Source organism: Calliopsis andreniformis, unplaced genomic scaffold (genome assembly GCF_051401765.1).
Source record: "Calliopsis andreniformis isolate RMS-2024a unplaced genomic scaffold, iyCalAndr_principal scaffold0046, whole genome shotgun sequence".
Taxonomy (NCBI): domain Eukaryota; kingdom Metazoa; phylum Arthropoda; class Insecta; order Hymenoptera; family Andrenidae; genus Calliopsis; species Calliopsis andreniformis.
The window spans coordinates 3,542,851-3,548,844 of record NW_027480455.1 but is presented as its reverse complement, the minus strand read 5'-3'; positions in this window follow the sequence as shown (position 1 = coordinate 3,548,844).

Below are 5,994 nucleotides of genomic sequence, written 5' to 3'. Positions count from 1 at the left end.
AGGATTGGGGATTGAGGATTGAGGATTGAGGATTGAGGACTGAGTATTGAGGATTGAAGATTGAGGACTGAGGATTGGGGATTGAGGATTGAGGATTGAAGATTGAGGATTGTGGATTGACAATTGATTGTTGAGGACTGACGGCTGAAGATTGAGGATTCAGGATTGAGGATTCCGGATTGAGGTTTGAGGATTGAGGATTGAAGACTGAGGATTGGGTATTGAGGATTGAAGAATGAGGATTGAGGATTGAGGATTGAGGATTGAGGATTGAAGATTGAGGATTGAAGATTGAGGATTGAGTATTGAATACTGAGTATTGAGGATTGAAGGTTGAGGATTGAGGTTTGAGGGTTGAGGACTGAGGATTGAGGACTGAGGATTGAGGATTGAGGATTGACCATTGAGGGTTGAAGATTGAGGACTGGGGACTGAGGATCGGGTATTGAGGATTGAAGAATGAGGATTGAGGATTCAGGATCGAGGATTGAGGATTGAAGATTGAGCATTGAGGATTGAAGATTGAGGATTGAGGATTGAGTATTGAGGATTGAGGATTTATGACTGAGGATTGAAGTTTGAGGATTGAGGATTGAGGATTGAGGATTGAGGATTGAGTATTGAGGATTGAAGATTGAGGATTGGGTATTGAGGATTGAAGAATGAGGATTGACGATTGAGGATTGAGGATTGAGGATTGAAGATTGAGTATTGAGGATTGAAGATTGACGATTGAGAATTGAGGATTGAGGATTGAGGATTGAGGATTGAGGATTGAGGATTGAGGATTGAGGATTGAGGATTGAAGATTGAGTATTGAGGATTGAAGATTGATGATTGAGGATTGTGGACTGAGGATTGAGGATTGAAGGTTGAGGATTGAGGATTGAGAATTGATTGATGAGGACTGACGGCTGAAGATTGAGGAATCAGGATTGAGGATTCCGGATTGAGGTTTGAGGTCTGAGGATTGAGGGTTGAGGATTGAGGATTGCGGATTGACGCTTGAGGATTGAGGATTGAGGATGTAGGATTGAAGAGAGAGGACTGAGTATTGAGGATTGAATGTTGAGAGCTGATGTTTGAGGATTGAGATTTGATTATTGAATATTGAGGATTGAGTATTGAATCATGGGAATTCAGGATATTCTATTGAGTATTGAGAATTGAGGATTGATGGTTGAGTATTGAGGATTGATGGTTGAGGGTCGTGTGTTGAATGTTGAGGATTGAGGATTGAGGATTGAGGATTGAGGATTGAGGATTGAAGATTGAGTATTAATGATTGAAGATTGAGGGTTGAGGGTTGATGTTTGAGGATTGAGGACGGGGACTGACGGTTGAGGATTGAGGTCTGAGGATTGAGGATTGAGGTTTGAGGACTGAGAATTGAAGATTGAGGGTTGTGGATTGAGGAAGGAGGACTGAGGGTTGAGTATTTATGTCTGAGGTCTGAGGATTGAGGATTGAGGACTGAGAATTGAGGATTGAGGATTGAGGATTGAAGATTGAGGATTGTGTATTGAGGATTGAAGAATGAGGATTGACGATTGAGGATTGAGGATTGAGGATTGAAGATTGAGTATTGAGGATTGAAGATTGACGATTGAGGATTGGGGATTGAAGATTGAGGATTGAGGATTGAGGATTGAGGATTGAGGATTGGGGATTGTGGATTGAGGATTAATTATTGAAGATTGAGTATTGATGATTGAAGATTGAGGATTGAGGATTGAGGGTTGAGGTTTGAGGACGAGGACTGACGGTTGAGGATTGAAAATTGAGGATTGAGGATTGAGGATTGAGGATTGAGTATTGAAGATAGAGGACTGGGAACGGAGAGTTGAGTGTTGAGTGATGAGTATTGATGTCTGTGGATAGAGATTTGAAGATTGCAGATTGAGTATTGAGTATTGAAAACTGTGAATTGATGATATTCCATTGGGGATTGAGGATTGACGACTGATTGTTGAGGACTGAGGGCTGAAGATTGAGGATTCAGGATTGTGGATTCAGGATTAAGGTTTGAGGACTGAGGATAGAGGATTGAGGATTAAGGATTGAGGATTGAGGATTGAGGATTGAAGATTTAGGATTGGGTATTGCGGATTGAGCATTGAGGATTGAGCATTGAGGATTGAGGACTGAGGATCGAGGATTGAGTGTTGAGGATTGAGGATTGAGGATTGAGGATTGACGCTTGAGGATTGAGGATTGAGGATTGAGGATTGAGGATTGAGGATTGAGGATGAGGGCTGGGGGTTGAGGATTGAGGTTTGATAATTGAGGATCGAGGACTGAGGATTGAAGATTGAGTATTGAGGATTGAAGATTAAGGATTGAGGATTGAGTATTGATGATTGAGGATTTGGGACTGAGGATTGAATTTTGAGGATTGAGGATTGAGGATTGAGGATTGAGGATTGAGTATTGACGATTGAAGATTGAGGATTGGGTATTGAGGATTGAAGAATGAGGATTGACGATTGAGGATTGAGGACTGAGGGTTGAAGATTGAGTATTGAGGATTGAAGATTGAGGATTGAGGATTGAGTGTTGACGATTGAGGACGAGTACAGACGGTTGAGGATTGACGTTTGAGGGTTGAGGATTGAGGATGGAGGACTGAGGATTGAGGATTGAGGATTGAGGATTGAAGATTGAGGATTGTGTATTGTGGATTGAAGAATGAGGATTGAGGATTGAGGATTGAGGATTGAGGATTGAAGATTAAGTATTGAGGATTGAAGATTGACGATTGAGGATTGAGGATTGAAGATTGAGGATTGAGGATTGAGGATTGAGGATTGGGGATTGAGGATTGAGGGTTGAGGATTGAAGATTGAGTATTGATGATTGAAGATTGAGGATTGAGGATTGAGGGTTGAGGTTTGAGGACGAGGACTGACGGTTGAGGATTGAGTTTTGAGGATTGAGGATTGAGGATTGAGGACTGAGGATTGAGGATTGAGGATTGAGCACTGAGGATTGAAGATTGAGGACTGAGGATTGAGGATTGAAGATTGAGTATTGAGGATTGAAGATTGAGGATTGAGGATTGAGGATTGAGGATTGAGGATGAGGGCTGCGGGTTGAGGATTGAGGTTTGAGGACTGAGGACTGAGGATTGAGGATTGAGAATTGAGGATTGAGGATTGGGGATTGAGGATTGAGGATTGAGGATTGAAGATTGAGTATTGACGATTGAAGATTGAGGATTGAGGATTGGGGATTGAGGATTGAGGATTGAAGAATGAGGACTGAGGATTGAGGATTGAGGATTGAGGATTGAAGATTGAGGATTGAAGATTGAGTATTGATGATTGAAGATTGAGGATTGAGGATTGAGGGTTGAGGTTTGAGGACGAGGACTGACGGTTGAGAATTGAGGTTTGAGGATTGCGGATTGAGGATTGAGGACTGAGGATTGAGGATTGAGGATTGAGCACTGAGGATTGAAGATTGAGGACTGAGGATTGAGGATTGAAGATTGAGTATTGTGGATTGAAGATTGAGGATTGAGGATTGAGGATTGGGGATTGAGGATGAGGGCTAGGGTTGAGGATTGAGGTTTGAGGACTGAGGACTGAGGATTGAGGATTGAGAATTGAGGATTGAGGATTGGGGATTGAGGATTGAGGATTGAGGATTGAAGATTGAGTATTGAGGATTGAAGATTGAGGATTGAGGATTGGGGATTGAGGATTGAGGACTGAAGAATGAGGATTGAGGATTGAGGATTGAGGATTGAGGATTGAAGATTGAGGATTGAAGATTGAGGATTCAGTATTGAATACTGAGTATTGAGGATTGAAGGTTGAGGATTGAGGTTTGAGGTTTGAGGATTGAGGATTGAGGACTGAGGATTGAGGATTGAGGATTGGCCATTGAGGATTGAAGATTGAGGACTGGGGATTGAGGATCGGGTATTGAGGATTGAAGAATGAAGATTGAGGATTCCGGATTGAGAATTGAGGATTGAAGATTGAGCATTGAGGATTGAAGATTGAGGATTGAGTATTGTGGATTGAAGATTGAGGATTGAGGATTGAGGATTGAGGATTGAGGATGAGGGCTGAGGGTTGAGGATTGAGGTTTGAGGACTGAGGACTGAGGATTGAGGATTGAGAATTGAGGATTGAGGATTGGGGATTGAGGATTGAGGATTGAGGATTGAAGATTGAGTATTGAGGATTGAAGATTGAGGATTGAGGATTGGGGATTGAGGATTGAGGACTGAAGAATGAGGATTGAGGATTGAGGATTGAGGATTCAGGATTGAAGATTGAGGATTGAAGATTGAGGATTGAGTATTGAATACTGAGTATTGAGGATTGAAGGTTGAGGATTGAGGTTTGAGGTTTGAGGATTGAGGACTGAGGATTGAGGATTGAGGATTGGCCATTGAGGATTGAAGATTGAGGACTGGGGATTGAGGATCGGGTATTGAGGATTGAAGAATGAAGATTGAGGATTCCGGATTGAGAATTGAGGATTGAAGATTGAGCATTGAGGATTGAAGATTGAGGAATGAGGATTGAGTATTGAGGATTGAGGATTTGGGACTGAGGATTGAAGTTTGAGGATTGAGGATTGAGTATTGAGGATTGAGGATTGAGTATTGAGGATTGAAGATTGAGTATTGGGTATTGAGGATTGAAGAATGAGGATTGACGATTGAGGATTGAGGATTGAGGATTGAAGATTGAGTATTGAGGATTGAAGATTGACGATTGAGGATTGAGGATTGAGGATTGAGGATTGAGGATTGAGGATTGAGTATTGAGGATTGAAGATTGGGGATTGAGGATTGAGGATTGAAGAATGAGGATTGAGGATTGAGGATTGAGGATTGAGGATTGAAGATTGAGGATTGAAGATTGAGGATTGAGTATTGAATACTGAGTATTGAGGATTGAAGGTTGAGGATTGAGGTTTGAGGTTTCAGGATTGAGGATTGAGGACTGAGGATCGAGGATTGAGGATTGACCATTGAGGATTGAAGATTGAGGACTGGGGATAGAGGATCGGGTATTGAGGATTGAAGAATGAGGATTGAGGATTCAGGATTGAGGATTGAGGATTTGGGACTGAGGATTGAAGTTTGAGGATTGAGGATTGAGTATTGAGGATTGAGGATTGAGTATTGAGGATTGAAGATTGAGGATTGGGTATTGAGGATTGAAGAATGAGGATTGACGATTGAGGATTGAGGATTGAGGATTGAAGATTGAGTATTGAGGATTGAAGATTGACGATTGAGGATTGAGGATTGAGGATTGAGGATTGAGGATTGAGGATTGAGGATTGAGGATTGAGGATTGAGGATAGAAGATTGAGTATTGAGGATTGAAGATAGAGGATCGAGGTTTGCAGATTGAGGATTGAGGATTGAAGATTGAGGATTGAGGATTGAGAATTGATTGTTGAGGACTGACGGCTGAAGATTGAGGATTCAGGATTGAGGATTCCGGATTGAGGTTTGAGGACTGAGGATTGAGGGTTGAGGATTGAGGATTGAGGATTGAGGATTGAAGATTGAGTATTAATGATTGAAGATTGAGGGTTGAGGGTTGATGTTTGAGGATTGAGGACGGGGACTGACGGTTGTGGATTGAGGTCTGAGGATTGAGGATTGAGGTTTGAGGACTGAGAATTGAGGATTGAGGGTTGTGGATTGAGGACGAGGACTGAGGGTTGAGTATTTATGTCTGAGGTCTGAGGACTGAGGATTGAGGACTGAGAATTGAGGATTGAGGATTGAGGATTGAAGATTGAGGATTGTGTATTGAGGATTGAAGAATGAGGATTGACGATTGAGGATTGAGGATTGAGGATTGGAGATTGAGTATTGAGGATTGAAGATTGACGATTGAGGATTGGGTATTGAGGATTGAAGAATGAGGATTGAGGAATGAGGATTGAGTATTGAGGATTGAAGATTGAGTATTGAGGATTGAAGATTGAGTATCGAGGATAGAAAATTGAGGATTG